This window comes from Notamacropus eugenii, chromosome 1 (assembly GCF_028372415.1).
Source record: "Notamacropus eugenii isolate mMacEug1 chromosome 1, mMacEug1.pri_v2, whole genome shotgun sequence".
Taxonomy (NCBI): Eukaryota; Metazoa; Chordata; class Mammalia; order Diprotodontia; family Macropodidae; genus Notamacropus; species Notamacropus eugenii.
Genome location: NC_092872.1, coordinates 279,182,145 through 279,206,735, shown reverse-complemented (window position 1 = coordinate 279,206,735; position 24,591 = coordinate 279,182,145). Strand labels below are relative to the sequence as shown.

At 43.9% G+C, this 24,591-nt stretch overlaps 1 protein-coding gene and 1 pseudogene across 2 annotated transcripts in view; both read right to left on the bottom strand.

The window, feature by feature from the left end:
- PAPSS2 (3'-phosphoadenosine 5'-phosphosulfate synthase 2) overlaps positions 1–24,591 on the bottom strand; it is a 69,075-nt gene that overhangs the window by 28,128 nt on the left and 16,356 nt on the right. The window lies entirely within an intron of this gene.
- LOC140517576 (large ribosomal subunit protein uL30-like) overlaps positions 1,329–24,591 on the bottom strand; it is a 39,167-nt pseudogene continuing 15,904 nt past the window's right edge.

The window sequence follows — 24,591 nt, the reverse complement described above, 5'->3', positions numbered from 1 at the left end:
TCTGGGAACATCTATTATAGATCTATCTATTGACCTATCAACCTGTTATCTATCTCTGCTATCTATCATTCCACATAAGCTATCATCTATCCTCTATCATTCTATTTATCTGTCATCTATGTCGATATTTAAGCATTAAGTAATGCAGAGCTTCTGTTTCCTCAGTCAATACCTTTAGCTGCTCCCTTGCTACTTATAAACATGACTCTCAGTCTGAATGTCAAAACTGGTTTAGGGACTCGCCCTGGATTAACCTAACACAATGCAGGGTACACAGAGGATGTGCTCCACAAATCTCTTTTGCAGCCTCTAGTTAATCCTTTGTGCTCTCACAAGTCACATCCCACATGTCCCTAGCTGGTGATGAGTCTCATGTCTTATGCATATCTTTACTCTCCTATTCCCTCAACTGACCCACCTCTCTGCTCTTAAATGAGAAAGAGGAGGTGTGCTTGGGTCTCCTCTATGCCTTCACATTCCCCAGGAGGCCTGAGACACAGCCTAGCACTCTGGGCTGTTGTCAGACAGCCGACAAGACTAGCAGATGCTGGAGGAAGATAAAATGTTTTCTATAAGGTCAAATGGACAAAATGGACTCCTTCCCACTAAGGAAATACCAAATTCCCAGTGAATTTGGGATTTAATCTTGCCAAAGGATGATGACGATGCATCTAGAGCAGGAAGGGTGAAAACTCATCCCAAACCACAGAAATGCTCGAGACATTTTGAGAACAAATTTGGAAAGGCTAGAGACATACTTGGCATACCTCCACACAGCCAGAGACCTAAGGGGAAAATAGTCCTTATTTTCTTGGAAGAAAATAATGTGTGTGGCAAACACATTGTGATACCTACACACTGCTATTATGGACCAGGAGAGCTAGGACTCTCTCCCCTCCCAACCACTTAACTTTCCTTTCTCTAACAGCAGATCCTTCAGAAAAATAATTAATGTTTTACTCATGTTTTTTTAACATCACTATCACTGCCCAGTGGAAGTTCCACCTCTCTGAAAAGAATTGTTCCTCACACACACGCACGCACGCACGCATGCACGCACGCACATACACAAAAACAAAAACAAAAAACAAGCCAAGAAAAACAAGTCACCCAGAAGATTGGCTTCCAGGCCTGAGGGCATCCTCAAACTGCGACTGTATTCCCCTACCCCAATTGTGGTAGGTTTTTTGACTGGTACAACTTGGAGTGGGATGGGATTCAGGAAGGGATTCTCTGAGGAAGTTCTTGAGGGTGGGGGAGAGAGAGAGAGAGAGAGAGAGAGAGAGAGAGAGAGAGAGAGAGAGAGAGAGAGAGAGAGAGAGAGAGAGAGAGAGAGAAGAAGAAGAAGAAGAAGAAGAAGAAGAAGAAGAAGAAGAAGAAGAAGAAGAAGAAGAAGAAGAAGGAGGAGGAGGAGGAGGAGGAGGAGGAGGAGGAGGAGGAAGAGGAGGAGGAGGAGGAGGAGGAGGAGGAGGAGATGAAAAGGGGGACAGTTTTCATCCATCTTGGAAAAAGATGGTGTCCTTTGGCTCTAGATTTAAGGACCCCATAGCTGATGGGCCTGCAGGCATGAATCAGTTGTTGGAGACCAGATTTGGCTTGGTTTCTGGAGGCCAGCGACGTTCCTTTGCTTGAAGATCTCTCTGTGGGGCTCTCCATGGAAAAAGCACCCTTCAGAGCCTGGGTTATAAAATGATGTTTTGGGTGGCTTTGGGGGGCAGGGGGCAGGGATTTGGAAGGAGTAGACTAATCTTATTCTCTGTACTCTGGTACAGGACTCAATTTGATTCAATAGGTGATGAGGCAGCGGTGACACTCAGTGAATGAAAACAGATGGTTTTCAAAAATCCTTTTAGGACACTGAAATCAAACTTTCATTTCTGTAAAGTGGCCCCTGGGAGGCAGAGATGAGGAGAAGGCAGCTCTCATGGGAAGGCAGCTGGCTCCTCTATAAATCGTCTCCCACCAGGCTGAGCTTCTGGAACTGAGTCCATCATCTGCACATTCTCCATCTGTGTTTCTCTGCCTCCTCAGTTCAACTTCATGTAACTCCTTTCCAAAGACTTTATTGGGGTGTCCATGAGCAAGGTTCTTTCTGCCTAAAATAGCACCCTCCCACTTTACCTGCTGAATTCCTTAACCATCCCACAAAGCCCAGCTCACCTGTCAGTAACGTCCTTTCTCCCACCTCTCACCCAGAGTCTTTCAGCCATACTCTATTTGGCACCACTTGGACTGGAGCCCATAGATGGCTACACATCTCAGAATTTTCCCCATCAGCTCAGATGATGATGATGATTTAAAGAGACCAACTGAGAATGCTGAGTATCCCCCACAGCCCCCTCATCATCAATCTGATCTGCCTCCCATGTTTGAAGCTCTCTCTCTCCTTCACATTGATTCCTGACTTCCTTCAAGTCCCAGATGAAATCCTACCATCTTCTGCAAGAAGCCTTTCCCAATCCTCATTAATGCTAGTATCTTCCCTGTCTTAATGATCTCTGACTTTTCCTGTACTTATCTTCTTCACAGGTTATCTTCCCCATTCAGTGGTGAGACTGAAAACAGGATGCTTCCTGCCTTTCTTTATATCCACTATGCTTAGGCATAGGCCCGGCACACAAAAGGTCCTTCATAAATGCTTGTTGACTTATTGATCTTTAGCTGTTGCCATCTCCCCATTCCAAGAGACAGGAGGAAAGGACGGAGCAGATGAAACAGGACATGGGTGTAGCAAAGTGGACATCCTCTTTCCATTTGCCCTTAAGATTTAACCTTTCTTTCCTCCTCAAGGGCTGCTGCCAGGGGAAGCCAGGGTGCCAGGAAGTTAGGTGGCAAATCATCAGACCAGCCCAAGGGAGATGATGTTTCATTAATACTGCAGCTACAGAAGAGCTAAGGACTACCATAATGTGAGCATAAAGGGTCAAGACAAAACCAGGAAGTTTCCTAAGAGCAAGCAGGGATGGAGGGATGGACTGGACATCATTCTGTTTTTATGATCTGAAGCAAACACTTTGTATCTGAAATCAAACACTTAGTCTGAAATCAACAAGCATTTTCTCCTTCCAGGTCCTCTGAAGACAATGCCTTGGCAGAATGAGACTGCCTATACATACCCACAGAGAGAATCTTCTGAGTAGGCATCGAGGGGCCCCTGATGAAACCACTGGGATGGTCTCTGTGGCAAAGCACCACCTGGAGGGCAATGCTATAAACTCTACTTCAGACTGGTTAAGGCTGAAGTGGGCTCTAGTCTTTCTGTGGGCCAAAGGAAGCCAGTTAGTGTGGGCTGTCATGACTGCAGCAGCACCTTAGGCACTTAGGACACTTTCCAAGTGTACATACAGAACAGCCCTGTGTTACAGATATTTAGGTAATGTTTTTGAAAATCCTTTTAATTCATTTTTTCTCAATTACATGTAAAAACAATTTTTAACATTCCTTTTATTTCATTTTGAGTTTATATAATGTTTTAAGGCATACAAGGAGCTGCACATGCATTATGTCATTTGAGACTCACAAGAACTCTGAGAAGTAAGTAGTATACATACTATTTTTGCCATTTTACCAATGAAGAACTGAGGCTCAGGGAGGCAAAAGGACTGATCTGTAGTCAGATAGCTAGGAGATGTCATTATCACCACTGTTATTTGACAACAGTGTTAGAAATGCTAGTTATAACAAGACAACCAGAAAAAGAAACTGAGGAAACCAATAATGGCAAAGAAGAAATATAATGATCCTTTTTTTTTTTCAGATTATATTATGGTCTACCTAAATGAACCCTAGAGAGTCATGTCAAATTACTGAAACCATTATCAAATTAGTGGGGTACAAAACTAACTTATACAAATCATGAACCTGCCTATGTTCTACCATCAAAATCCAGAATTAGGAGATGGGAAGAAAAATCTCCTTCAAAAACACTATAAAATGTATAAAATATTTAGAAGTTCATCTATAAAGACCCACACAAACTGTATGAATACAGGTCAGGTGAATGAGTGCCCTGTGTTAATCGATGTGAATACAAAAGAAAAGAAGAAAAATGTCCCGGGCTTCAAGGAGCTCATGGTCTAATGGAAGAGACAACACCAGAAAACAACTATGCACAAACAAGGTATATTCAGGCTAAACTGGAGATAACCCCCAGAAGAAAGGCAGTAACTAGTATTGAGGAGAATCAGCAAAGGCTTCTTGCAGATGGCAGGCTTTTAGCTGGTACTTGAAGGAAGCCAGAGAAGCCAGAAGCCAGAGATGAGGAGGGGGAGGATTTCAGGCACTAGGGACAGCCAGGAGTATGCACAAAGTTGGAAGATGCAGCATTGTGTTTGAGGGACAGCAAGAGATCAATGTCATTGGATGGCAGAAGGGAATAATGTAAAAGAAGACTGGAAAGATATAAAAGGGCCAGGAATAAAACTACAAAACACTTTTTACAGAAGAGACAGATCTAAATAAGTGGACAAGTATTAACTGCTTATGTTTGGGTTGTGCCAATGTAATTAAAATGGTGTTATTGCCTATGTTAATTTATTTATTCAGTATCACACCAATCAAACTACCAAAGGATCATTTTAGAAAGCTAGAAAAAAATAACAAAATTCATGTGAAAGAACAAAAGAGAAGTAATGAGGAAAAAAGTGGTAAGGAAGGCAGCCTAGCAGTGGCAGTAGATCTCATAGTACCCTACAGGTCAGTAATTATCAAAATTACTTTGTTCTGGCTAAAAAAACAGAAAAGTCAACCAGTTGAATAGAGTAGGTGCACAAACATCAGAAACAATTGAATGTAGTAGCTCTGGGGCTACAAAGTAACGGCTAAAACTTCCCCTGCCCTCAAGGAGCTCCTGTTCCAATGGGCAAAACAACAGGCAAATAAAAAAGTACATGCAAGTTACATGCAGCTCACCCTGTGAGCTATTATGCAATAGCCCTGAGTCTCTGTCCTGATTGGTTGACTCAGTCTACCCCATTTCTAATCCATCTTGGAGCTGCTGCCAGCTCAAGGGTCACCAAGTATCCCCTTCAGGGTATGATTTCATGCTTTAAACAGTCAGTAGGGAAAAAGAAGTTGACAAAGACAGAGTTGTTCTTCTAAGCTTTAACATGTATTTTAAAGGCACCCCCAAAAAATCAAAAACAAAACTAAAAAGAATAGAGAACCCAGAAAGAACCCAAAGAGATAGACAGACAAACAGATAGACAGATAGATTGTGTGTGTGTGTGTGTGTGTGTGTGTGTGTGTGTGTGTGTAAATCACAACAAACTCCAATTGGATTCATGGGTAAAATAAATTTTTCAAATGAAAAGAAAATGGACTAGAGTGCTTCTCCCCAACATGAACTGGGTGGAGAAAAACAATATATGTTTACTGTTGAAGCAGTAGAACTTAGAAGGCAAGGGAAGATGAAGGATCAGGTAACGATTTTTTAAAGCTGACTCAAACTGAAATGAAAAAATAAACAGTCAGGATGTGTGTGTTCTTAAAGAGTCCTCTAATTTATTTGTACAGTGTCCAATCTCTAATGGGCACACAGGTAGAAACTGATAACTCAAACATTCAGTAAAAACTCCAAAAATGTCCTACTGCATTAATGATTAACAAAATTCAAAGTAAAACAAACAGCACACACTCTTTCATACCCATTGATTTGTCAAAACTAAATCAAAATGATAAACAAGGTCTCTGTTGGCATGGTATTAGTATCTGCTTTTGGCAACAACATTGACTGAAACAACCATTCTGGAAATATGGACCAAGAAAATACCTTCTGCTCTGGGAGCCAGGAATCTTCCTATTATCAAGATACCAAAGGAAGTCATTACCTGGGGAGAGGGGAAGGGAGGGAGACAGATAAACAGACTGACAGAGAGAGGAGAGACAGAGAGAGGGGAGAGAGAGATGAAAGAGAGGGAGGTAGAGAGAGAAAGAGATGAGAGAGAGAGAGAGAGAGAGAGAGAGAGAGAGAGAGGAGAGAGAGATGAAAGAGAGGGAGGTAGAGAGAGAAAGAGATGAGAGAGAGAGAGAGAGAGAGAGAGACAGAGGGATGGAGGGAGGGAGGGAGGGGGAGAGGGAGAGGGAGAGGGAGAGAGAGAGGAATGACTTGTTGAAGATATTTCCAGCTGTGTTATATGCAATGTCAAAAACAAAAGAAGCAAAACTGAAAACAATCCAACAGCTAGGAGATGGCTAAATGGATTATGGACTATATAAAATAACCAAAATGAAATCTAGATATATCTATTTGACAAAAAGAAACAGGGGCACTGAAAATATAGATTACATACTACTTTTTCCATAAGGAAAAATGGCTTATATTTGTATTTTTGTAAGTATATATTTTTATGTATGTACATACACATATAAATAAATTTAGGCAAGTGTGTATCTCTCTTAAGGATTAGAAGGGATTATAAAGTAATTTTGTAAAGATAGTTGCTAATATCTGTATGCTTATGTTTTGTTACAAAATCAATTAAACAAACAATTAAAAAGGAACCCAGAAAATAAATTTCAACCTTTCCTGGCTGCTCATTGCCTGGTTAACATGCCTGTGTGGTCATCAAGACTGTCTAACCTCTGACTTTACAATTCTAAAAACCACAGGGATGTTGCTCAGAAAATACAGCCTATTTTTTTTTTAATTTCACAAATGAGAAATCTGATGATCACTGCAGAGGTAAGACTTTGCTTTGCAGATTTACTTCCCAGTGGCTCAAATTAGGTGTTCGGAGGCATAGAATTAAAGTTGCATAAAAATAATGAGCTGGGCACAGGAGAAGGGGGAAAACCAATCCTTTGCCCACCTTATTTCTCTCCACTCCCCAGTGTGAATTCTCTGCCCTTGCATAGCTGGTCTACTCACTGTTTTCTAAAAAGCACTGGCTCCTTCCAGTTTACAAGTATTTGCTCATGTCGTGCGTCTTGCCAAGAATTCCCTCATTCTTACTTTCTCCCCTATCCAAATTCACTGATGCCCAGCCCACGAAGCCTTCCCCACCACCACAGCCCACAGTGACCTCTCCTACAGGACTTAGTGGATAGAGATCACATTACTGGTATTTTAGCATTTCCTTAATTATATTGTTATTTAACATTTATTTTTCATCTAGCAGCTTCTTTTGGATTGTGAGCTTATTCACCTGCACAAAGATGATTGTATAAGGAACTGTTCCCAGCTGCCCTGTGTGGTTTGTTTTTTAAGAAATAGATGTTGTTTGCATCACTTTCTGTACTTTTTGTTTTCTTCTAAAAATGTATTACTGAGACATTTTTTTCACATATTAGTTACCACCTGCTGCTTCTCACCTCGCCCTGCCAAAGACAAATCTTCCCTGTATCTAGTCAAGCAAAACCAATCATCTCATTGACCACATCTGAGCAGTGGCCTGTCCAACCTGCTGTATGTCTGTCCGTCTCTCAAAGACCCATCGACTCTTCCTAGGCAGGAGCAGGTCTGCTTGGCTTTGGATCTACCCTTATGCCAAACCAGACGGCACATAGTCCCACTGGGAGAGGACTTCCAGAAATATTTTGTTCATGGGTGTGCTTTGATGTGTGATCGCATTCATTGGAGCTCTCCCAAGACCCTGACCCTTGGGGCAATGTTCACCTGTGCCTCTTCCTATTCTCCCAGGAGCCTCTCCCCTGTGCCCTCTCTTGTGATATTGGAAGGGAAGCCCCGATGTCATCCACCTATCTATCCATCAGTCTCACTACTTGACTGGCTTCCCTCTTCTTTTGGTCCTACATTTCCTAGACTCCTTTCACTTCCAATTCCAATAAACCAATTCCATTTAACAAGAATTTATTTAAAGTGTTCTTCCCTATCACATCCCTTAGCTGTGGGTCTTCCCCAACTCAGTGTTCTGGGTTTCCTCTTCCTCAACACATTCTCTCAGTAACTTCATCAGCTCCCTGGGTTTAACTGTCTTCTCAATGCAGGTGAGTTCCAGATCGCTGGCAGCTGACATTCACTCTGATTCTCACACACAGTACTCTGTCTCCAGCCTCTGTACCTTTGTCCTGGCAGTCCCATGCACCTGGAATGCCTTGTCACCTCCCTTCTGCCTCACTCCTGGGCCACTACCAGTTTTCTTGACTTTTGTTCTGCCACTGAACTTCAGTGACTCAGGAAGAAAGAGTGACTTTGTGCCACTCTGCCTCACTTCAGTTACAGTCAGGTGCCAGTTAAGACATCACCCAAGATGTCACTGGTCCTCTTCAGAAATGAAGGATGAAAAACATAGAACTTGTGTCTTCTTTTAGACATTACTCACACTGCCTACAGGAACCCTTCCTTCCAACTGCCAGCACTCTCCCTCCCAAACTGTCTTCTATTTAATGATTTTGTTTAAATTAACTTCATATCTGTGCTATAACACACACACACACACACACACACACCACACACACACACACACACACACCACACACACACACACACACACACAATTTGCATATGTACTTGTTTTTCCTCCATTAGTGTGAAAGCTCCCTGCAAGTAGGGCTTGTTTGATTCTTTGTACTTGTACCTTCAATGCCTTCGCATGATCGATGGATCAACATGTAACAGGCACAATGCTAGGAGCTGGGGATACACAAAAATACACAAAGACACACAAAACAGAAAATAGTCCTCTACCTTTGAAGATGGGCGTGGGGTGGAGGTACTTCCAGAGAGATGAATGCAAAGACCATACAAAGTGATTTCAAAGGAGAGTGGGTGGAGGGGGTGGTAGTGAGAGGGTCAGTTGGAGGTGGCCCCTGGCGGTGCTTGGAAAAAAGCTTTTTCTGAATGATGCCTGCCATGACTCTCCTTGGATACAAACCATCACTGGCAAGATGCCACAGTCTGCTTCCTACTGCCAAACAAGGTCTTCTTCTCCCTTTGCAGTCACTTAGAATTTCTGAGCTTGCAATCCACAGCCAGCAAGTTTTATTTCAGACCAATCCACTTTCCCTATGACCGCCATACACCATCTCAGCATGATCAATGTCTCAACTGTGGCAACTTTTAAGAGTGATGGCACAAAGTTGTCCAACCCTTGTGCCTTGGTGAAAGGGTCACATCACTCAAGGGTCATGTGAACATTTAGAAAAGAAGCCAGCCAACTGCCAGCCCCCATTTTTGTGAAATAACCTCTTAAAATCACATCAATGCCAAGAAAAGGGTTAAGCTTTGACTGGCAAATCTCCCAGTACCAAGAAAGCTTTTGACAATTGGCCAAGATGGCTCGTCACAAGCTGCCAATGCAAGCTCCACTTCTTTGGAGAACATCAAAGATGACCTCCCTCACCAAGACCCACATCAAACAGTGAACTTCAAGGCTATTGTTGAAGTCTGCTGTTCTCAAGACAATGTGAAGCAGGAAAGGAGAGAAGGAAGCCACCAGTATTTATTAAGCACTTACTATATGCCACACACTGCGCCTAAAGGAAAAAATGTCTATCTTTAAGGAGGTTCTACTAATGGAGGAAGACAATCAACAAAAGGGACCTACAAAGGCAAGAGCTCCCTCAAGAGTTTGAAAGTCCCAAAAATGAAGATGGGGTTGGATTTGGAGTCAGAGAACGTGGGTTCAAATCCCAGCTCTACCACTTACTGGGTATAAGACCATGGAAAAATCCCTTCCCCACGTGAGTTTCCAGCTCCTCTATACAATGGGAGTTGCAATAGATGACTTCTAAAGTCCTTCCCAGTTCCTAGATCTCTGATCCTATGGTCTTCATTCTTCAGGGTCTCAGTTTCCTTAACTGTAAATGACAAGGTTGAGCTAGGTGACCTCTCAAATCCCTAAATAAATGATCCCATGGGATCCTGTGTGATCCTATGTGATCCTCTGTCCACTTCTTAGAACAATCTTATCCTGTGTGTTTTTTCCCTGATTTAAATGTGAAACTGATGGCTTTACATGATTCTCTGCTTCCATGAAAGGAGCATAGATGGTCCCAAGGAAATGAGAGGTGATTTAGAATACTAGCTGAAAAAACAAGGGTTCCTGACACAAAGAATCTTGTATCTTGGAAAGGTCTTGACATCAGTGTGCATTCTGAGGTTTCTGCAAGTAGAAAGAAGATAATTGTCAATGTTTTCCATACTTTTCTGGGATTCTGGGGAGATAAACATTGAGGTAAAGCTCCCAAGTCCATAACTCAGTGATTCCCCAAGCCATCCTCTCTTGTACTTCTCTATCGCTAGCCAGGATACCACCATCCTTGCAGTTCCTTACACTCCCAAACCAGGTGTCATCCTCAGCTCCTCTCTATCTAACTCTACCTGTGCAATTTGGTATCAGGTCTTGTCATTGCTACCTTTTCAGCATGTCTCACTTATGCCACCTTCTCTCCTCTGACCCTGCCACCATTACGGTGCAGGCCTCTATCACCTTAGGCCTGGACTCTTCCAACAGACTCCAGGTGATCTCCCTGGCTCAAGTCCTCCTCCACTCAGCTACCAAAGGGACCTTCTTCAATCACAGGTCTGATTACCATGTCATCCATGTGGTCAATAAGCTCCAATGTTTCCTATTTGTTCGAGGATCAAATAGAAAAGCACATTGGGTTTTCTGAGTCCTTAATCACCAGAATTTTTCTTCTTATACTTCACTGCTCCCATGTACCTTAAGTGACACTGGCCTCCTTGCTGTTCCATACACAAGACACTCCTTCTCTCCATTAGGGGTATCTTCACTACTTGTCCCCACGTCTGGAATACTCTTCCTCCTTTCCTTTGCCTCCTGGCCTCTCTGGTTTCCTTCAAGCCTCAGCTAAAATCCCACCCTCCTGAAGACTCTCCTGAGTCCCCCCCCCTCCCCAGGCTTCATGCCTTCCTTCTCAGATTCCCTAACATTCATACACATGTGTCTTGTACATATAGTTGTTAACATGTTGTGAGCTCTTTGAGGGCTGGGACTGGGATTTTTTTTTTTTTTTGCCTTTCTTTATAACCCCAGTGCTTGGCACAGTGTCTGGAAAACAATAGGTGATTAACCAATGCTTGTTGATAAGGAGGAGGGTTTTGGGTTAGTGTTTCAGTGAGACACAGTGATCAAGCAGTGTCAGAGGCAGGAATAAAACCCAGCTTGCTCCGGACTGAGCTTCATGCCTCATCCCAAGCTGTTTCTTGTCTCTAACAGGGTTGTCTTTTTCTTTTGGTCACCTCTGGTACTAATTGGAAATACCACTCGTTCGACTGAAACCTTTTTTTTGTCACAGGTATTTTTATTAACAGACCATTAGAAAAATAATCATGGTAGAGACCTTTAGTTCATTCTTCTAATAAGCTTATTGATCTCATCTTCCCTGTTCCCAGCATCTCCACCTTCCGCAAATTGTGTCGTCTTTTTCTTCATTCTGCCTCTTGGAGAAGATACTTTGAAGGGCCACGGGAAGTTGTTGGCAGCCTTGAAGTGCTACCAACACTTGGCATTTCATGGATCAAGTCCTCCATGCACATAATTCTATATTTACCAAGAGATTTTGCAATAAGAGCATTATCTGTCAGGGCAATTCTCTGTTTCTTGATCTTGCCATAACCATGTTTGCGAATCAAGTCATTCACAGACTTCAGGTTTGGGTAACCCCATGCAATGCATGGTTCCACAATCCTCAGCATGTTAAGTGAAGCCTTGTTAAGCTTAACCAAAGTGCCATCAAAGAAGCTGCAATACTTTTCTGATCTTTGTGCTAATACCATCGACACCTCTGACTCTGATCACAAAAGCTAACTTGGGCTCCGCTGGTACCTAGTAGTTGCCAGCTTTTCATGCTGTCCTAACCAGCCGGATTTCACTTCTGTACATCTGTCTGTACCCCTTATGGCAGGCTTTAGCTTTTTCATAAATCACTTTTCTCCATATTTTATGGAGCTTTTCAATAGGTATCTTCTTCTTCAAGCATTTGGCCTTCAGTATTGCAAAAATCTTTCACTTTTTCAGAAGATATTCTGGAATAGATGGGAGCTTCTTTTCTTCTACACCCACCATGATTCCAGCCAGAAAAAGAGTGATTAAAACCTTTTTAAAAAAACTAATAATAACTACTCGTGTGACCCTGGAGAACTTACTTCTGTTCATTAAGTCTCTGTTTCTTCATTTTTAAAATGAGCACACTACACTAGAAGATGAATGAAAGAGTATTTTTTTAAAGCCTTATTATGTGCCATGGATTGTGTTAAGAACTACGGGTACAAATAGAAAACAGCCAATCCCTGATTTTGAGGTGCTTGTATCTTACAAGGGGGATGGTGGGTGAGTGGTGCCATTGGGAAGGCAACTGATGTTCCCTTTCCTCGTCTACCAGTGGTAGTATTGACTATGTGAAAGGGGAAGAAGGCTTGGGGGCATCAATAGACTGATTCTTTGTTTGATTCACCTTCCTATTCCTAGGCTATTTGTTCTGCAAGTGGACAAGCGATATATGTGAATACTGAAGGGGAAAATCCCATCCAAGCCCTTTTGCCAGTATTTACAAGTTAAGGAGAAGAGTTTCTTGGGATACAGGATAAGGCACAGATGGTCTGTGATCTGAACCTGGGGAAGGAATGCTTACATTGGTAAGATCATGGGTGCCTTAATGTTATAAAGTGATTCCAGCCAGTTAAGGACCAAAATAAGAAGAGTCAACTTCTCATTTATATCCTATATAGTGGTAATGTGACAAAATGGATAGAGTTAAGGGTCAGGAAGCCCTGGGTTCAAACCCTAACTCTGACAATAGCTATGTGATCCTGAACAGTTCCTTCTCTGGGGTCCTGCTACAACTGTCTACAGAACAACGAAAAGAACACTCGAGTTGGAGTCAAAGGACCTGGGTTCAAATCCTAGCTGTTACCTACAACCTGTGTGATCTTCAGGCTTCAGTTCTTCATCTATTAAAAGAGAGGGGTCAGACTTTGACCAGGTTTCTGAAATCCCTTCTAGCTCTAAGTCTCAGACCCTCTTATAGTTCCTGGATTACAATTTGCTGTTATGTTTCTTTACTTGTGTATTCATAGTCTATTTGTAGCATAGCAGTATCTACTTGTTGGCTACAAATGATTTTGCTCACTGGGGACATGCCTGTGATTGTACTGAAGTTTGGTACTGCTGCCACCAGCCAGCTGGCTTTGGTTTTGACCATTGAGGATTATCTCATCATATCGCATGGCCATGCATGTCCCCTTAGACAGGTGCCCTCTTGGCCCCTCAAAGCATTTGGATACTGAGTCGCAAAAACAACCTGTCAAGTGATGCTCTGTATAGTGGCAGCTGCCATTCAAGGGTAACACGGCATCCTGGGATGCCAGAATAGTCTTCTTTCTTATTTGTACTTTGTACTTTGATATTCTTGCTGTGTTTTAAATGTTCAGTGTATCCTGGTTGACTTTTGCAAGGGACTTCAAAATTTCTGAATCTAAAAAAGTAAACTAGCCCTCATGTTGTGAGTGACCCTGTGGAGACAGGAGACTCTATCACCCCTGAGTTCACCAGTTGGTGATGTATTTGAACACGGATTTCTAGGACTATGTTTTTTTAAAGGTTTCTGGGAGAGAGTAACCAGAAGCAAATGAGCAGTCATCCTTCCTGTTCCCTATCACACAGAGAAGAAAGGAGGAAGGTCAAGGAGGGTGCCAAAAATCTTAGTATAGCTTGCCTCCCCATCCTCCTGGGATTCCATGAGTAAACAATGGTGTCAGACGCTTAGAAGCTAAGGCTGCTTTTACCCAACCTGAGGACTGATGAATTGTGACTGGAGAAGGGCCCGAGGAAACTACGTATTTCCTCTCCCTTGCCTATTAAAGAGAGATTAGCTCAAGACTTGTCTCCCCCTTAAGCTGGTGAATGATTTCCCCTCTATTTGGGATGGGGAAGAGCTTTTGAAGCCAGACTTGTTCAGTTACTGGTTTCTTCCTACCCCAATGAACTATGCTCTCCCATTGCTTACAATTCTTTCACTGCTATTAAATTATTTTATTTTCACTTTTACATAAAATAAAATCTGACATTTGATAAACCTTGCTTTTGTGCTCTATGCAGGCATAGGCAGAGATTTAGGAAAAGGCTTAGATCTCAGTAGAGGGAGAAACATCCCTCCCCTCCCAAGAAAGGACAAACATACTTCATTCAGAAATCACAAATCTAAGAGAGGCACATTGAAATAGTACCTCTAAGAAGACACAAGTTTTCACAAGCAGAATGAGATTAATAATATAAATGTAAATTGATCCCTAACCCTAGCACAGATAAGTCACTGAGGGGATAAAAGTGAGTCAAACCCAGAAAAGGGGGGTCTACGTCACTGTTGGGAAATACCCTCTGAGTGCCACAAAATCCTACAAATGGTAACTCAGCAACCACAGTTCGTGAAGAAGCCAATGGTTATGCCAGGTAACTCTCCATGTCTACATTCTGATCCTATGACTTACTTACTAGGTCACAGCTAGGTTGCAATAGGACTTAGGGGGAGGGGGACTTTCCCATACTGTGGGTCCTGTGGCAGAAAGAAGGCAGTATTTAGAGAAAGGAGACATGAGTTTAAATCCCTGTTCTGCCGTGATAGCCAAACCCCTGAGCCTTTCTCGACCTTAGGATTATCTGTAAAATGAGGGTGTGGCACTAGCTGGCCTTTAACTCTAGGATTCCAGCTCTAACTCTAGGATCCCAATGACTCCCCATGATCCCAGATCCTTCCTCTATTCCTGAATGTCTTATAAAGTCCTTGAGGGCGTGGCCCAGGCCTTAAAGTCAATGTAATTCAGCTCCAAAAAAAGGCCAAGGTCTCCCATTGCATCCTGGGTGTTCTCTAGTCATCCTAATGAATATCTGGTCACTGGATCCAAATGGCTCAGGAGGAGAAAGTGAGGCTGGTGACCCTGCACAGCTCTCCTTCACTCAAAACGAAGTCAAGTGCAAGTCATGTCATTATTTCGCTGATGTCATGGTCTTCTTTGAAAATGAAGGACGAACACAACAACGACAAGTCCAGTTCCATGAGGATTTCACTAAAGCCACCTTTGCAAGTGCCCTGGGTTCTCTGGGGATGCAACAAAGCCCGGGAATCTGCTCTCAAGGACCTCAGCTCTAGGAAGACAAGACACATGGAAACAGCTGCAATTCTAGGCCAACTGTGATGAGTGAGCGATGAATGTCCCAGTACCTTGTACTGTGTTTTGTCCTTGGTACATGTTCAACAAACACAGACACTGGAAATGTGTCGCAATAACATTGAACTTGGGAAAGACTGAATACCAAGGGGTGTGTTCCTCAGAAAACATGTCCCAGTCTTGGCTTTGGGTCACAGCTGAGTAAATAATCTAAGCCCTGCCAAGGGGAAAGTTTTCTGGGCTTCTCTTCTTAAAGCACAAAGGAAGGTTTAGTGAAATGCTCCTCTGGTCCACTTACCCCATGTTAAGTTCTAAAGAATGAAAGAGAATGGGAGGAGAGGGAAGGGGAGGAAAAGAGAGGGGAGGAGAGGGGAGGAGAGAAGAGGACAGGACAGGACAGGACAGGACAGGACAGGACAGGAGAGGACAGAAGAGGGGAGGGGAGGACAGGAGAGGAGAGGAGAGGAGAGGAGAGGAGAGGAGAGGAGACAGAGAGAGCACTACAGTTCCAAAAACAACAAAGACAGAATTCAGACTTTTTTAGAAGCAAATATGCCATCATCTCGGGCAATGAACAAAGCAAAGCTGTCTCGTTCTACAAACTGAATGCTCACCTTCCCCTGGGCCTGGCAGAAAGAAATGTCTGGCAGAATAATGTCAGATTCTGTAGACAGAACCAAGTGACATGAGAGAAAATCAACATCTAGGGGAGAACTCTGGAAATCTACCTAGGGGTGCTTTCTGACTGCTTCATTTGTTTGTTTTAAAGTCAAATGTCAGGCTCTTTAAAATACACACACACGCACACACACATACGCGCACACACACACTCTGCACACTCACACTCACTTTATTTTCAGAGCTGGGATTCAGACTCAGAGCCTGAGCCTCCCAGTTCAGCAGGGAGGAGAGCAGGGGCCTTAATGACCATCCAGTTGGACCCCCTCATTTCACAGATGAGGGAAGTGAGGCTCAGAAAGTTTAAGTGACTTGCCCAGGATCATCCTGTTGGCAAGTATCTGAGGCAGGATCTCCACTCAGTCCTTCCTGCTCTCAAGCCCTGTTATCAAACTGGCTCTTCAAGCTCAGCCCTTATCCCATAACCTCAGAGGCCAAAGTCTCTGGAGCAGGAGTCCAACCCCGGGGTTTCTGACTCCACATTCATTCATTACTTTATCAGGGTGAGCCTCCTATGGGCTCCACCCTGTGGGGCACAGAGTTGACCTTTCCCTCTTCCTATGATTTCCATTTGCTACATTAACCTTTGCACATGGCCAACCCAAGAGTCTTACACAGCAGAAGGAGAAAAAAAAAACTTTACCCAAAACTACCTCAAAAGCCAGGAAATCCACTGACATTTCTCATTTTCTCAACAGTGTGTGTAATCAGAACAGACCAGTCCCAGGCCAGGCCAAAATAAAAGAAAAATTTGTAGGTTTTAAAATGTCTTCTCCAAGAGCAATAGGGCCCAATATCTTCTCATGCATAGCTTGATCTTGGATCTCTTTGCAGACGTGCATGTGGTCTCCCCTGATAGAATGGAGGCTTCCTGAGGTCAGGGACTTCACAGGGACTGTATTCCCAATACCTGGCCCAGTGTCTGGCCCAGGGAAGGCCCTCAATAAATGTTTGGTCATTGATAAATGTTGACTTGACTCCAATGGGGTTGATAAAATCTACTCCAGTAACATCTTAGGAGATATGAGATATTTGTGTCTGGAACTGGAACGCCATCTCATTAGAAAACAGAATTGATGTTTGAAATAGTGCTTTTAAGTTTGCAAAGAACACATCTGTTCTCTCATTTATACTTCACAACCATTCTGGGAGGGAATTGGATTATCCTCGTTTTTACTATTGAGGCTCAGAGACATTAGGTGATTTGCCCAGGGTCACACAGAGAGTATATAGAAAAGGTGGCATTGAGTTCAACCTACAGTTACAAAAAGAATTCTGTCTACAACATGCCTGGTGAGTGGGTTGTTCAGCCCCTTCTGGAAGTTGTCTAGTGAGAGGAGTGGCACCACCTCCAGGCCTCCCATTTCATTTTAGGACTACGTCTCATTGTTAGGAAGCTTTTCATGACATTGAGCCCCAATTTACCTCTTTGTAATCCCCCCATTCCTACTGGTCCTCTGGGGCCAAACAGTGGAGCTTCCCCTACCTGACAGTCCTTCAATTGCTTGGAAAGCTATTAAGTTCCCCTTCCTCCCAAGTGTTCTATTCTAAAGATTATACTACCACTTTCCTTCCATCCAAGCCCTTCCTTATCTGCTTGCCTTTGTCTGGGTGATCTTCAGCTCACTGATATTCTTACAAAGATGTTGCCCTGACCTGATCACCATCCTCCAGAAGGGTATGGCCAGGGCAGAGGACAGTGGATCTGGTACCTCCTCATTCCTGTGCCTTATCTTCTTACTGAAGCATACTAACATTTTCTGGATTGGTGGTTTACAAACAAGGGCTGTTCCAGAGGGTGGTTCTGTAAATCTTCAAAGAGAAGCCCATATGGAAAAAAAAGCCATTTCCAGGTCACATGGTCATTCTAGATGGTAGTACCATGAGGACACACTGAGCAGCCTGCATGCACAGCCACAAGGTCGAATCTGGGGGAAACCAAGTAGCTGAGAAGGTGGGTAGAGTCCTGGGTAGTCTCAAATATTCAAATACCCTACACAGGGCTGAGAAAACAGTATGTGCTCAATAAATTCTTATCAAACTGAGGGCTGGCTCTAGGCAAGACCTGTAGCATGTGGCACACTTCAGACAACAGACCTTCATTATCACGACACAGGGTGAAGGAAACTACAAAGTATCTCATAAATAAGGAACCCTGCAGTGACTGGCCAGTCAAGCCTATCTGAGGGACTGGATCTGAAGTCACAAGATCTGGATTCAAAACCTAGCACTGATACTTACTCCTAGAATGACCTCGGGTGACTCAGGTCACCCCTCTTGGCCTTGGTTTCCTGATCTGTAAAATGAGGGGTTTGGGAGAGATGACTTCTAAAGTCCTTGTCAGCTCTAAATCTCATGACTTAAAGAGGAAACGGTTACCTTAGTCATTGTGGTTTTCCACGAAAAGGCCCCTGAATCTTTTGCTTGCTTCCTTCCCACAGCACCCTAATCACTTCTGGCTGTAGATGGTACATACCATCTACACTGTATAGAGCCCCATATACACAGTTGTTAACCCACTGAACCATTAGATTGGGAGTACCTTAAAGGCAGGGGCCATGTTTTGCCTTTCTTTGTATCGTTGGCACTTTATTCAGTGCATAACACATAGTAGGCTTTTTAATAAATCCTCACTGATTTATTGATTGATAATGGACCAGGGTTGTCTCATTTTTGTCTTGGCATACCCAGTGTCCCCCTCAGTGTCTGGCACACAGTAGGTCTTTCCTACATACCTGCTAACTGGCTGATGATGGGTGCACAGATGGGTCTCCAGTACTTGGTGGCATTTGGTTTTCTGGATCTTTCCCATGTTTCTACTCTAACACCAGAATTCTGAGGCCTTCTCCTTTCTTGCTTGCTTGCTTGCTTTTTGAGGCAATCAGGTTTAAGTGACTTGCCCAGGGTCAAACAGGCTAGTAAGTGTCTAAGGCTGAATTTGAACTCAGGTCCTTCTGACTCCAGACCCAGCATTCTATCCATTGTAGCACCTAACTGCCCCATTCTGAGGCTTTATCAAAGAGCCCTTCTGATTTAATCACTTTGTCAGCTGTGACTCACATCAGACTCTTACTGGTGTAGAGGGCTGTTGCCTGAGGAAAATAACACGCATACCTTCTTCTCTTTCCCCTTTCTCCCCTGAGTACATTTTTTGGAAAAAGATGTTTGGATATGTCAAAGAAGACAGCCTTCCTGGCTGGCTGGCACAAAACCAACCTTTGGGTCCCCCTGCTCAGATTCCACATGTGTTTTCTTACACAGATGTCACTCATTAAGTTTTGCCAACAAGCCCAGAGCATTTTCATTAACACTCCCATGGGAGAGCCTTCTCTCAGCAAACCTAGATGTTGGGTGGATTTAACCACCAAACTCGGGCCCAGAGGAATTCATTCTGGAATTCCTGACAGAGTATTAATCACTGCCCTCAGGAAGCTACAGTTGTCATGGGTTGCTTTTTAGTTGTTGGTTTTTTCCTCCCAAAGGTGAATTTTAAAAAGATACAGAGCATTCCCATGATTCTTGAGCAAATATAAACCTGAATGCATGGATGTGCCTATGAGAAACCCACCCTTTTCGTGGTACTGGACAGTGGTGATCTATCTTTTGACCCCAGGCAAACAGAATGACCGCAACACTTGCTTTTACATGCCCTGAGAAAACTGGAACTCATAGTAGGGAAAGTCCAAAGGTACTGAGATTCTGATTGGCCCAAGAACAACAAACAGGTGACTAGAGGTGCAGCAGGAAACACCTTAGGGGAGGGGAATAAGCAAACTGTGCTATTTGGCCAAGGTGTGATGGGGGGACTGGTACACAAAAAGTAGTACAAAGGCATTGGCAAGGACAGATGTGACCAGAAAATGAGGCAGATCAGTCCCTTAACAAGAGGGAGGAAGCATAGATGATCCGCTCTGATATCCAGGAATATCAAAAAACCAAAGGCCATTGAATCAGAGAAAGGTTCTAGGAAGGACCATATGTGGACTTGGAGTCTATGTAAGAAGCCTGGGCCTCAGTTTCTTCAACTGTAAAATGATGAGATTGGATTAGAGGACTTTTGCTTTTCCTTCAGGCTCCAGGTCTATGAGCATTCGATACAATAGGTACTTGAATATTTACATGTGAAACGTAAACTTGTTGAGAGCATGAGCTATTTTTCATTTTTCTTTTGTATTTCCAGAACCTAGAATAATGTCTTGCAAAAAGTAGGTGCTTTATAAATACTTGTTGATCTGAACTGGAGATCAAGACATGTATGAACTGTGACCTGCACCACCTGAGGATACACTTATATCTATGATCCACATATGAAAATATTTCAAAATGTTAATATTAATTTTCTATGTTTTATTTCACATACATTGACTATTTCAACTGCAGCCAGCATGCCCCATTTCTACATGGGGCTCACATACACATTAACAACACCAAATGTCTGTTAACTACTAAGTCACTAAAACACTGACAATGAAATTTCATGCCATCTCTTGGTCAAAGTAACAATTGAAGCATTCAGGATCAGATGAGATGAAGTAATATCATTTAACAGGGTCCTTCCATAGCGCATGCCCATCCTGACATCTGAGTGTCAAAGCCCAACGTCAACTAAAATGTCGCAAGAATACTATCATTTATCTTTCAAGGGAATAAATTCCGATTCATTATTTGGTGAGAAGCAATTGGTGCTTTAATAATATTTATCCTATTCAGTGATTTTCCATCTCTTCAAAATGAGGGGTCTACATTGCTTGGCACATTCCCCTAAATGATCAAAAATTGGAAGGTCTTACATACACCAAAATTTTCATTCACAGCAACACGTTCTGGGGCAGAAAGCAACTAGAAATAGAATAGGTGCCAACAACTGAGAAATGGTTAAACAAATTGCAGTACATGGAAGTAAAGGGATGTTACTGAGACATAAGAAAGAATCATGACAAAGAATTCAGAGAAGCATAGGAAGACTTGTATAAACTGATGTAAAGTGAAGTGAGCAAAACCCAGAAAACACATCGACTCTGACAGCATGAATAAAAAGGACAGAGAATGGAAACCCAAATGCCATATAATTATAATGACCAATATTTGTCATGGAGAAAAGTTGAGAAAATCTCCTTCCCCATCCTTGCTGGGATATGGGTTATGGGTGTAGAATACTACATGTCGTGTCAGATATGGTGGACATGTTCACTATCAAATTTCTCTTTTTTTTCTTCTTTGTTACAAGGGCTTGCCTGGTAAGGGGAAGTGGAGGAATCTATTTGGAAAATAAAGGGAATGTAAAAGAACAAATGACAGCCAGTAAAATGTTTTAAAAACAAAATCAACAATAGCTAAAATTCTGTCCATGCATAAGTCCTGGGATTCTAGGATTCTGGACAGTGGGCAGGAAATTCCCTATGAGAATGGTGACTGTGAGGAGGGAACTGGAAGGCACCAGGTAGATAGAGAGGCTTCGAACTTATCTGTATATAATACCCATCTTTGAAGGTCACATGATTTATCAAGTCTGAGGATGACCCCCAGTGAAACAGATTACATAGCAGATATCCTTGAGTTGCCAGGGCTGATCAATTCATCCCTGAGTGGCCAATCTTAAGTGAGGACATTTGGGGAACTGAGTTAGGCAGGTCTGTGAAAGACAGTGGAAGACCCACTCCATGAGTGGGCCCAGCCTCGAGGTCTCTTTTAGTTCTGCAGGACATGCCTGGACTCCAACCCTGCTGGTATAACCTCTCTGAGAAAGTGATAGGATGATAGATTTTAAGCTGTAAGAGACCCTAGGGAGCATCTGGCCTGACTTTCCTCACTTTAGAGAAAACAGGCTCAGGAAAGGGAATAAGTTAGTCAAGGCCACACAGCCATTGGCAGAGCAGAATTTGGGGCCAGAGCACCTGGGTTCACATCCCTCATATGACGTTTACTATCTGGGCAACCTTGGGCAATGCCTCTACCTCCGCAGGTCCATTTCCTCCTCAACAAAATGAGGAGGCTCCACTTTATTGTCAATGATCCCTTGACTTCAAGGTCAGGGTTCTTTTTTCTACTCCAATATCCCAAACAGGAATCTCTTCTCTAATACCCCTGAGAGATGCCATCCAGCATTGGCTTTAAGTCCATAAGAACAGTGCCTGGCACTTAGTGGGCACTTAGTAAATATTTGTTGATTAACTGAAGAAAATATTTATAGTGACAGGGAGCTCATTACCTAAGGACATAGTCAATCCCATTATTGAACACTAATGATCAGAAAATTCTTCCTTCTTTTAAAGCAAAATCTTTATCCCCACAAATTTTTAATTTCCCCACATACTATTTTCTTATGAGTGGGTCCATTGACTACACAGAACAACAGACTAGATGGGCAATCTCATATCATTCCTCTTGTTCTCTTGAATCCTCTCTCTTCCTGCCTTGACCCCCCATTTCCATGAGGCCCTCTGGCAACATCTACAGCATGTTTCCACAGAGCTAATTAGCTGCTCCAACACTGGACTTTACAAGCCTTACTCAGGGAGGCTGAGTGATATAAAGGGAGGCCAGGGGTATGCAGGGAAGGACTCTGGACTTTGGAGTCCAAAGGCTTGGCTTTCAGTTGTGATTGGGTCACTTGTTACCCAGGTGATTTTAGACAGATCATGGACCATCCCTGCAGCTCATTTGTACAAGAGGAAGAAGAATGCCTGGCCTGCCCAATCCAGGGTCCAATCCTGCGAGGAGAGGGGTTTGCAGATGCTGAAACACTCCAGAAATGGGAGTTCTGAGGAAGTGGCAGATGAAATCACGAGTCCAGCGCCTTTGACTTGTAAAGACGCAGCCTGGTGGTGCAGTGCGTGGGGTTCCCCTTGGAGCCAGAAAGGTCTGTGGTCACGGCGGGCTTCTCACCCACCCTGGCTCTGACCCATGGCCAGTTAGTGAGGCTCCAGAAGTCCCAGGGGACAGTGTCTAGGAGGACTTTATGAGGAGTGGGGACAGTGTCTAGGAGGACTTTATGAGGAGTGCAGATCGGTCTCGGTTGAAGGAACTTTCATCTTGGAAATGCCCAACTCTGATAAAATCATGGATCCACCTCTCAGCCCCTCCCCTGTGAATTCTGAGCCCCCAAGCCTTCCCCGCTTCACTCCAGGGCTTCCTCACCTTCTTCCTCCTGCGCGGTGTCATGGGCCCCCTTCAGCGTGCACCCCACTCCATCCAACCTGTTTCCCTTCCCACCGTGCATTCTGTTTTGGGTGGAATCCTACCTGCTGTTCTGGACAATCCCTGCAATGAAATGTTGTTGATTGCCCAGCAAGCGCTTATTAATCACCTACTGTGTGCAGACCAACAACTAAACACAACTGTTCCTGACTCCTAGGGAGTCCCAACAATCTCAGATTGGTAAAGGCAGGGTCACTGAGTTGTTGAGAATGGGGCGGGGAGTCAGGGAAGACTTCAGGGGATGCCTGAGCTGGCTCCCTCTGACAAGCTCATGCCCTCTGCACTTTGCCCTTGGTCCACCCTTCTTTCTGTCACACTCCAAGTGGAGCAACAGAAGGTCCCACAGGCACATCCCTCCTGCCAGAAGTCGCTTATGTCGCCAAGCCAGTCTGTAGTCACTGCTTGGCCAGCCTTCCCTCAGTATCTGGGAGAAAAAGCCTGGGCCAGCCTAGTTCCCTCCATCCTGCCCACCCCCTTCTATACTTTCCCTGGGTCCTGATACAACTTCCAGAACCCCAATTTCCCACTTGGGCCCAAGCCCATGAACACTGGTCCTTTGCAGCCCTGGGGCCCCACTCCCACTGCACGTTTCTTCTCCAGGTAAAAGCACTCCCAGTCTTGTGGTCTCCCTATCCCTGATGCAGCAAGTCTTTACTCACTGCCCAAACATCTGGGCACTCTCCAGGACTGGGCAAGGCCAGGATAGTCTCTCCATGGGGAGGAAGAATTCTCTCTTTCAAACTGAGACAGGAGGACCAGGATGAACATTTCCAATCCCCAGGTGAAGAAGCTGGGAGGCCATCCTCAATTCCTCCCCGCCAGGGCTGAGGCTTCTTGTTCACCCCTCCTGACTTTAAGGGACTAGTGTTAGGCTAATGAATGGAGCCTTTGTCCAGGGCTCTCCAAGACCTGGGCACCAACAGCAAGACTGTCTGTTCTATCCCACAATTTGCACTTGCCTACATAAGTCTCCGACCACTTTCAGAAGTGAGACAGCAGAGAATGAGAGCAGTGACTCCCCAGCCACAGGGCTAAAGAAAACTGAGTTAATCCCTCAACCAGAGAGTGGAATGTGTGCCATCTTTCATAGAGGAGATGAGGGAGATAGAGAGGCATACGGGAAAGATTGGGAGCTATGGAATCACACTTGGTTTGGTCATCTACCACTTGGGTGACCTTGGGTAGGTCTTTGTGTCCTCTTGGGTCTCAGTTTCCTCCTCTGTAAGATGAGGGAGTGGGACTGGATGATCCCTAAGGTCCCTTGCAGTTCTGGCTCTATGATCTTACACTGTGTGTTGAGTTGTTTTTCTAGTACTGGTCATCCATATGAGTTTAGTACTGAAGGGGTCCCAAAAATGATTACCAAGAGGAGAAGGGTGTAGCAAAGAGTACCAGTCACCATCCTCGTTCCTGGTTACTGGTTGACTGAGGGGATAGCTGGTCTGCACCAGGCCAGCTAGTGATGTTTTTCATCAGCTGTCATACCCATACCGTACTGACTAGCCATGCACAGCTCCCCCAAGACATCTGCTTCCCATTCAATCCTGAGCCCAGCTCATCGTCTATCTGCTCTGCCATGCCTGCCCAGGGCAGATGCACCAATGGCCTTATTCTAGGAGGTCTCTGGG